The 9,058-nt window shown below is 41.0% G+C and overlaps 1 long non-coding RNA gene across 1 annotated transcript; it reads left to right on the top strand.

Annotated features, from left to right (window-relative positions):
• Positions 1-246: 246 nt before the first annotated feature.
• LOC115074864 lies at positions 247-8,569 on the top strand. Its single transcript, XR_003852353.1, has 3 exons — positions 247-322; positions 8,079-8,138; positions 8,354-8,569. It is a non-coding gene; the product is annotated as an uncharacterized LOC115074864 (long non-coding RNA).
• Positions 8,570-9,058: the final 489 nt, after the last annotated feature.

The following is a 9,058-nucleotide window of genomic DNA, read 5'->3' as shown; positions in this document are numbered from 1 at the left end:
CAGAGGCTAGTGTGATAAATAAAGGCTGACTTCTGCAAGGGCTTCCTTCCATCTTTGAGCCAGACACTGTTTAGAAAAGAAGGAAAACATTACTGGGGGGGGGGGGGGGGGGGCTTAGTGCTGCCTAGCAGTTCAGAAGCATGACAGGCATTGCATTTCCTGCGATGATTCTCTACTGCAAATTGCACATTTTATTAATGGGGAATTGTCCATTGTTTATTTCAGGGTGTCACCTACCTGTCCTGATGACCCTACAGCCAGTCAGTCACAAAGAATGTGCAAAAGAAAAAAAAAATTCCTTATCCACTCTTTTCCCATGCAGGTAAATATATCTCATGCATTTTTGTTGTGGATTTCCTGGTTGGCTGAGAAGTAGGAGAAGTCCTAGTTTATTGTAATTTTTGGTAGAGGTAGAAATACTTATAGTACTGCATGACCTAAAAATGAATCAAACTGCCCTGGTCTGATTTTGTCATTCAGAGCAAATGAAGAACTCAGATATAGAATACACTGCGTGGATAACAGTATCAGAGGCATGAGACTGGTATAAATGGTTTAATGCATAACAATGTAATATTGAAAAGAGAGTCAAAAAGCTCTCAGAAAAATAACACAACAAACTAAAGGATGAGAACCGAAACACTCTATAGCAATGCAGGCTTAGTGATATAGGATATTTGTGATATAAAATATCAAAAAATAAGAATAATGTCAGCAAGCCAGTCAGTATGTCCGAGTACCATACGGACCACGTGGTCTTATCAATCATTCACCTCTCCGTATGATATTTTTTTGTAATTAAATTGTTTCTTGTCAGCAAATAAACCATAGGATTTTTCATTCTGCTATGAATATAGCAGAATGAAGAGCCATAGCTAGAAAAAGGACCGGGGTGTGTGTGTGTGTGTGTGTGTGTGTGTGATAGTGTGCACCCAGCCACATCGCAGTGGTGCGTTCTCGCCCGCTGCGCACACTATAGCGCCCCTGCAAAAGGTGCAGCTATTTCTGATACTAATGCCAGTGAAAATGTGTAAAACATTATTGTCCACAGCTCAATCAAGCCCCAAAATTTTTAAATCCCGCCCAAATCCCTCCCCTTTCCCTCATTTAAATTATATTGCTGCGATGCTGTTGTTATCGTATGCGTTAGGGCATTATTACATGCAATAAAGCCCTAACACATGCGATAACAGCCCATCACATTTTGAAAAATGACCCCCAAAGTGAGCATCAGCCTAGGATAGATGCAAAAGGATTCCTTAATCATAATTATCAACTTAGAATAGCCCAACTATGGCCATGGTTTCATGCAGAAACGCTTCTTCAAGGGCTAAACAGGAAAGCATAATCCAAGGACTGTTGACTCTAAAATAAATCATGAAACAATGTTAGTGTTAGAATGAATAAATAAAAGTACTTATCTCAAGCAAACCCATGGCACCTTATGTGGCATCTCAAGGAACTTCATAATCGGAAGCCAGAAACAAAGGTCTTGAATGTCCTGAAAAAACAGTTGTTTTTATAAGTATCAAGAAGACGTAGCAAACATATAATTGACTTATCAATGACGTATCTCTACGACGCTGACCATCATGTCAAAAGCACTATTCATTTAAATGTAGCAATTCAACAAGGAAAACATTATAGGAAAGCTGAAAAATCTTGTTCAGAATTAAGCCCAAATAGTGTTACAGATTATAAATCCACCGTTGCTTCAGGCGTAACAAAGTTAAATGAAAATCGCCACCTCTCCAGTCTGGGCTCGGTTGTTCAATCACACAACATCTAAGAACAGAGAATGTGAGAGGCATTTCTTGAAAATGTGAAACGAGTGGAGCATTTGCACGCTGTAAAGACAGGTTAGATGGATGTTCATTGTAATATGGAACAGAATGGTATTTTATGAATTAGAAGGTAATGGAGAAAACGTTCGGGATTAAGAATGTGCAAACGTTTTAAACAGAGTTGTGAAACTTTTTCAACGAGATAGGCCAATTGCTGGCAAAATTCATATCTGTGTAGATCCACCATGGATACATAGAAAAAAAAAGTATGCTACCTACCCAAAGTGCCTCTAAACAAAAGTCACCCTTTTAGTACTATTTGCACAAAATCCAAAACAATCCAGACAGCTGATAATAATAATAAGGTATTCTTCGCCCTTTGCAGAAAAAAATGTATGGCAGATTTTCTATTTGTATGCACTTTTCTCCTGCTCTGTTGGGCCTCCGTCTTAATTGAAACTGGTCTCTTATGGCATGAGTCTTCCGATTTCTCGTCCCCCCCTCCCCATTTAACCCTTTCTTCCTTACCATCTAGTCGTGACATTGCAGCAACCATCCTCAGCCAGAGGCTATAGGCCATAGCTCTTTCCAGAGCTTCGTCTCCTGAAGATGTTAATTAAACCCATTGATTTTGTTGAACTCGAATCAGAATGAAATCTATCTTCTTTGAGTTTTTATTTAATCCTAGGTGGGGATAGTGATAGCGTAGTAGGAATTTTGCAACACAAACATAGCATAGACATCTATTCTGAAAATTCTAGAGGCATTCAAAAAACATTACGTACACGAGTAAGACATCAATTAGAAGACCTGAATATCTTTCCTTGTAGTTTGAGGAAAACTACTGTGACTTGATTATATTTAAATGTTCAGTAATTTATGCAGCTCAGGAATTTTCCAAGCTGAGGCTGGAGGAGTAGCCTAGTGCTTAGAGCTGCAGGTTGCAAACCAGGGTTCAAATCCCGCTGCCACTCCTTGTGACCTTAGGCAAGTCCCTTCACCCTGCATTGTCTTAAATAGAAACTTAGGGCCTCATTAACGAAGCATTTTTCCTGAGACACAGCATGGGAGAAAGCCTTAGTGAATCAGGCTCTTAGACTGTAATCCCTCTGGGGACAGGGAAATATCCACATTGCTGGAACTGATTCCATTTTGAAGAGCCTGAAAGGCAGAATATAAACCAAATAAATAATATTTTAACAGTACTAACATTTATTGGATGGTTATCTAAATCATAGATGGGCATACAAATAAATATTATATAAAAAAGCAGACACACAGATAAATAAAATTGTCCAGTTTTGGTATTTCCTCTTTTTTTTTACTGAACGCCAACCAATTCTCCAGCTGCACAAAACTGTAGACTCCTTCAGATTCTTACTATTGCTCCTTATCGTTTCTATAGTGCTACTAGACCCAGAAGCACATGAAGTCTATATCGTTATACTGGGTACACCGCTGCTAAAGTAGCGCATTATTAGGATTTAAAGAGCTCAGATCTGTTTGTACTTCCTCGGTGAAGCCGAGCTCTTTGGTGATCCCAATCAACAGACTTTAGAAAAGGAAATGAGTGGCAATAGTTACTCTTTGGCCTCCAGATTTGTCTGTGTTTGCTCAAGTCAAGGTTACTCCACGCAGTGGCGTACCTAAAGTATTTGGCACCCGGGGTAGATAATTCCTTTGGCACCCCCACCCCCCCAGATTCACTACTCTGTCCCTCCCCCCCTCACTTCTGCATCCCTCCTCCCCCCCACCCAGTGATCTCTGGTTCCCTTCTCCCTCACACAGGCTTCCTCGCTCTCTTGCAATCACATTCACACACCCCGGCACATAGGCTCCCTCCATGTCTCTCTCTCTCTCTCACATAAACACACCTTCACGCAGCTCCCTCTCTCACACACAAACATGGACTCTCACTCCCTTATACATATTCACAAACATGCTCTAACACAGAGACGCACACAGACATGCTCTCTCACACACACACACACACACACACACACACACACACACACACAAACACTCTTTCACTTCCTACCCCACTCCCCATCAGAAGCACAGCAGCAGTTTCTTCCTTCAGCCCCTGTGACAGACGGGGACGCTTCATTTTTTTTTGAGGCAGCATGTGGGCTCTACTTCCTGCATCTGCGGGGGGGGGACGGGACGAGAGCGCTATTGCTCTTCCGTATGTTTCAGGCTGCAACTGCATGACCTTTCCTTCTTCCTACCCCTGCGGACCCACCACTTCCTCTTCCCGGCCATGGGGGGGGGGGAGGTGGGGAGAAGAAGAAAAGGCTATGCAGTTGCCTGCTCCAGACCCGTGGCACTCTAGTCAGCTGCCCAGTGCTCCCACCTCTCACAGCTCGGTGGCCTCCCCCTTCTTCTAATGCAAGCAGGATGGACTCCACTCATGGCCACCGACCTCCCGGCTGGCACTCCCCCTCCTGGCTATCACCTGGGGTGGACTTCACCCTCGCACCCCCCTTAGTATGCCACTGACTCCATGAATAGTGAGATGCATCCCTATTCAAATGTCTGATAGCAGGAGCTGTGGAGGACATTCTAGCCTAACCAGTTAATATGTATGGTGGCTGCATTGTAGAAGGTGGCAGGTGGAGTGGGATATATAAAGGCAGAGTGTCTTCTGTTATGCCATGACTTCTGGGGCTATATAGGGTAGGTGATGAAGGTATGAAGCCATTGTGTATGAGACTAATAGCCAGTGTCCCTTGACTTGCTGGGCTGTGTGAAAAGGTGGTTGGAAGATTGTGAGGACATGACAGCAATGCCTCTGTCTAGATCTAGGGTGTGACCACACCTTGACTACTGTATGCAGTTCTAATTGCCCCTTCTCAAGAAGGTTAGAGCAAAATTAGAAAAGGTACAGAGAAGGGCAACAGAAATGATAAAGGAGATGAATTGGCTCCCTTATGAATAAACAGGCTAGGGCTCTTCAGCTTGGAGAAGAGACGACTGAGAAGGGATATGAGATATGTTTATAAAATCATGACTGGGGTGAATCAGATGAATAGGGAATGGTTATTTACCATTTCAAATAACTCTAGGATTATGGGACACTCCATGCAACTAGCTGGTAGCAGATTTAAAACAAACTGGAGACAGTAATTTTTCACTCAACATACAATTAAGCTGTGATATTTGTTGCCAGAGGATATGGTCAAGGCACCTAGCATAGCTGGGTTTAAAAGGGATTTGGGCAAGTTCCTGAAAGAAAAGATCATGAATAATTATTAGCCAGGTGATCTTGGGGAAAGCCTCAGCTTATCCCTGGGAGTGAAAAACAAGGAAATGGATCTACTCTTTGCCATCTATTGGGTAGTTCTCATTACCCAGATTAGCCTCTGTGAGAGACAGGACACTGAGCTTGCTGGAACTTTGATCTGACCCAGCACGGCACTTCTTATGTTCTTATGTTAATGCAGGGATTGAAAATTGCATGGTGTGTATAATGGAACATGGCTAGCGTCCTGTGAATGCTTCCCTTCCATGGACAGGACATTTATAAATCAAAGATGCCAAATAAACATTGTGTAGATGGGGAAATGTATATGCTAGCCTTGCATGCCAGTGGCTCCTTTTGCCCTTCTACTTGCTAAAGAAGGGGTAGGCAACTCTGGTCCGTGAGTGGCACAAGTTGGTCGGGATTTCAGATTTTCCACACTGAATAATAGTGAATATTTATCAGATGTATTTGCATGCACTGCCTCCACTGCATGTATCTCATACATATTCATTGCAGATATCCTAGAGACCTGACAGGCTTGTGGCACTCGAGAACTAGAATTGCCTAGCCATGTACTATAGCATTAACAGTTTGTTTTCTAACAGTAATAAAGGTTTTTTTTAATGTACGTAAATTCTAGGTTTTTCCCTATTGATTTTTATGACATTGGGTTAAATAATGTTTCATAGTGCACTCAAATGAGGTTGGGTGGAGATAACTGCACAGCCAGGAATTTGTTTTATGGCGTCTTGCCATTAGACCATGCTGCCATAATGGCCCCACCATGGTTTCTTCACTTTGTTCTTACGGGATACCAACATTGTCAGAGCAATTTTACATCGTTAAAAGGGGATAATATGGTCCATATTATATATGAGACAGCTAATACATTCTATGGTTTGGATCAAGGCAGATAAAAAATGCCTTATTAAATGATCTTTTTCACCCTATATACCCACATTTGGTCTCCTGTGTAGCCTCTGCCCCAGTTTTTGGAAAGCTAATATTTTGTTTCAAATGTTTTATTATTTTTTCCAATATTATAACTGACACATAACATCCACATCAACATCAAAATATCCATAACCCAGACCTACAATAATAAAAAAATAATAAATATAACAAAGATATCAGCTGTGTCATTTTATCATTAAAGATGCACTACATGCACCATAATAGAAAAAGAGAAGTCATGAAAAATAATAAAAAATACAGCAAAACCAAATAAAATAAAACCAAATAGAAAAAACCCCAATGAGAATAATAATGCTGGGTTATCTACATTTTCACCTACCATAATTGTAGAGAAGAAGCAGATGTCACAAAAAAAGAAGCAGAAGTGGGCAGCCCCATGCACTCTACAAATTATATTCTAAATTCTGTTTTAATAAATTGAAAGAAAGTATTCCAACTGTCCCAAAATAGAGGCAATTTTCCTCTTAACCTTCATATTAATTGTTCTTTGCTAACTATATTCCAAATCTTTTGCATCCATTTCAGTTAAAGAGAAGGAGTATTTCTTTTCTAATATCTGGACAGTCCAACACACATCTTGCAGCCAACAGTAGACATTAAACCAAACATTTGAGAGATTCTCCTCTACAGCCATACCCAACAGAAGCTGAAAAGGCTATATCCCCAGTGGGTGTACAGATGATGCCTCTGGCCGACCATGGGCTCTAGATACCGGTATTGACTTTGTCCCATTGCAGCACTCTCTGGTCTGCTGAATCATGTGGCTACCTGTGTCTGCCTGACAGCTCCGGGATCAGGATGCTGGCCCTGACTTTGTCCTGCCTCAGCGCCTGCCCTCCGGGTTGCACCATCGCTGTGTCTGCCCAAGAACGCCAAGGTTCTGGATGCTGGCACTCGCTCACATTCTTCTGCAGCATCTGGTATCTACTTTCCCAGGTCACATGGATGCCTGGCTCTGCCCAACCACTCCGTTGCTGTCTTTGCTGGCACAATCCCCTCACATGTCATGGTCTGGAGTACTACAGCTAAGGGGGGGGGGGGGGGGGGGGGGTCACAGACAGACAGACATAAGCAAGACAGAAGGCATTTTCCTACAGAAAGAACACCTAAAAACTGAGTTCATAGATGCCCAAACTTCTTGAAATAGTGTCTTCTTGTTTATTCCAAAATGGTTTAATTAAGGGACTTTTCTACCGCAAATGTTTAAATGAACCTAAGATCAATTCCTCCAACATGGAGGGATAATGCTGGAGTCCCATGCATTAACTCGCTGTGGGGTTGATGTATGATCCCATTAATATTTTAATCTGGGTATTCACTATTCTCAAAGAGATGGAGCCCTTAATGTATATTTCCAAACCATGGACCAAATAGACTCCAGATCTTGTGGAACTGAATCTTCCTCCCTTCCCATCAAATATTTATGGGATGAGATTTTGAGATTATAAAATGGGATCTTGAAACTAAATCCCTTAACATCCCAGTTCCTCCAAGCTATTTAATCAGATATGATAACCCCTAATAATCACTCATAATTCAAAGAATACACAACAATTTAAGATCATTAGATATAACACCTAAGCATCTGATCTTATTGTGCACTTGAAAATCATACCTTAAGGACCCAATCACCAAAAAACGAATATTTTGACTGCCCAAATAGCAATTAACCTTAGCCTCCTTTCTGGCCTCAAAATGGGTAAATTAACCCTATGGATTCTGATATGAACAGGTAATGAAAGATTCAGATTTGCTTGATTAGACTTCAGTGTATAAATGTATGCATATCATACTGGGATAGATGAGGGTTCAAATGCATCCTGAAGACTTTCCAAATTGCAGAAAAAATCTAACTTTATGAAAACCTTTACAAATGTTTAAGAAAATGTGAAGAGCTCCATAGTTGGCTCAGATGTGCATTAAAGTAGAAGGAGCCCGCATAGCATTTGGGCGAGCCAGGCAGATTTGTTTAAGTGGAAAAAAAAAAAAAAAGATTGGAAGCAGAGAGGCGATAATCATTTCATCATTGTATCTATTTCATCCATTCTATTTTTTTTTTTTACTGAACGGAAAAGAAAGACATCTTAAAGGTGACAAGCATGGTGCAGCGGAAGCTCTTCTGAATACTCTGGCCGGTAAGATTAAGTTTGAACCCATTTATTAAAAGCTCCTTGGTACAGGGTCATCTAGAGGTCCATCCAGCGCACCCAATTAAAGCCATGGTTTTTCCCTTTAAAAGTCCTTGTCATTTTTCCTCACTAGTTTGAAAAAGTCTCAAGGAAGGCGTATATCACACTGAGGTCAATGGAAAAAGAAATAGAACAATGACCGCATTCAATTTATTATCCAGCAGTCATGTGAGCCTCAAAGTCACCAATCATCATCAAGAGAAGAAGAGAGCCGCGCGTCTGACAGGGAGGATGCTCTCCATAGCGGAATATTTAATTTACGCTCAAGGCTGCTGACTTCTAAGGCAAAGTGAGGATACGGAAAAGAATTGATTTCTTACCCACTAGGTAATATGACATCAAAAGTATATTGACAGGATAAAGGTGTTTTTGAGAAAAGCCCATTTCTTTTGTTTAAATTAGTAAACGGGACATTTTCAGAAGAATGCCTGTGGAGATTATGCATTTTTTTTTTCAAAAGTAAAGCAAGCAGTGTTTAAAGTGTTGTTGAATAGTGAAAAGCCACTTTGCAAAGGGGAGGCCTGTGGGTTGCTTGTGGATATCTGCTCTATGACTTCCAGGTTACATTTGTTTAATTCATTACTTAAATAAATACATTTTCTCTTTTTTACATTGAAAACAGTGGTGAAACTTAACCTGAGAGGTTTTTTTTGGAGGGGGGGGGGGGGTGCGTTCACTAGTTGAAATAGTGTGGGGGTGGGAGAATTGGTTAATTTTCACTAACCATTTTTATAGACCCACAACAACCTTAAAGATAATTCCACCTATGCAATGCAAAAGGTTTACATTTTGCTCAATAGCTAGCACTGTTACAGGCAGGATTAAGATTAAAACCACCAAGATCAAGTGATACTAAAAAATATGCA

Source organism: Rhinatrema bivittatum, chromosome 13 (assembly GCF_901001135.1).
Source record: "Rhinatrema bivittatum chromosome 13, aRhiBiv1.1, whole genome shotgun sequence".
Classification (NCBI taxonomy): Eukaryota; Metazoa; Chordata; class Amphibia; order Gymnophiona; family Rhinatrematidae; genus Rhinatrema; species Rhinatrema bivittatum.
This window is presented reverse-complemented; position numbering and strand designations above follow the sequence as displayed.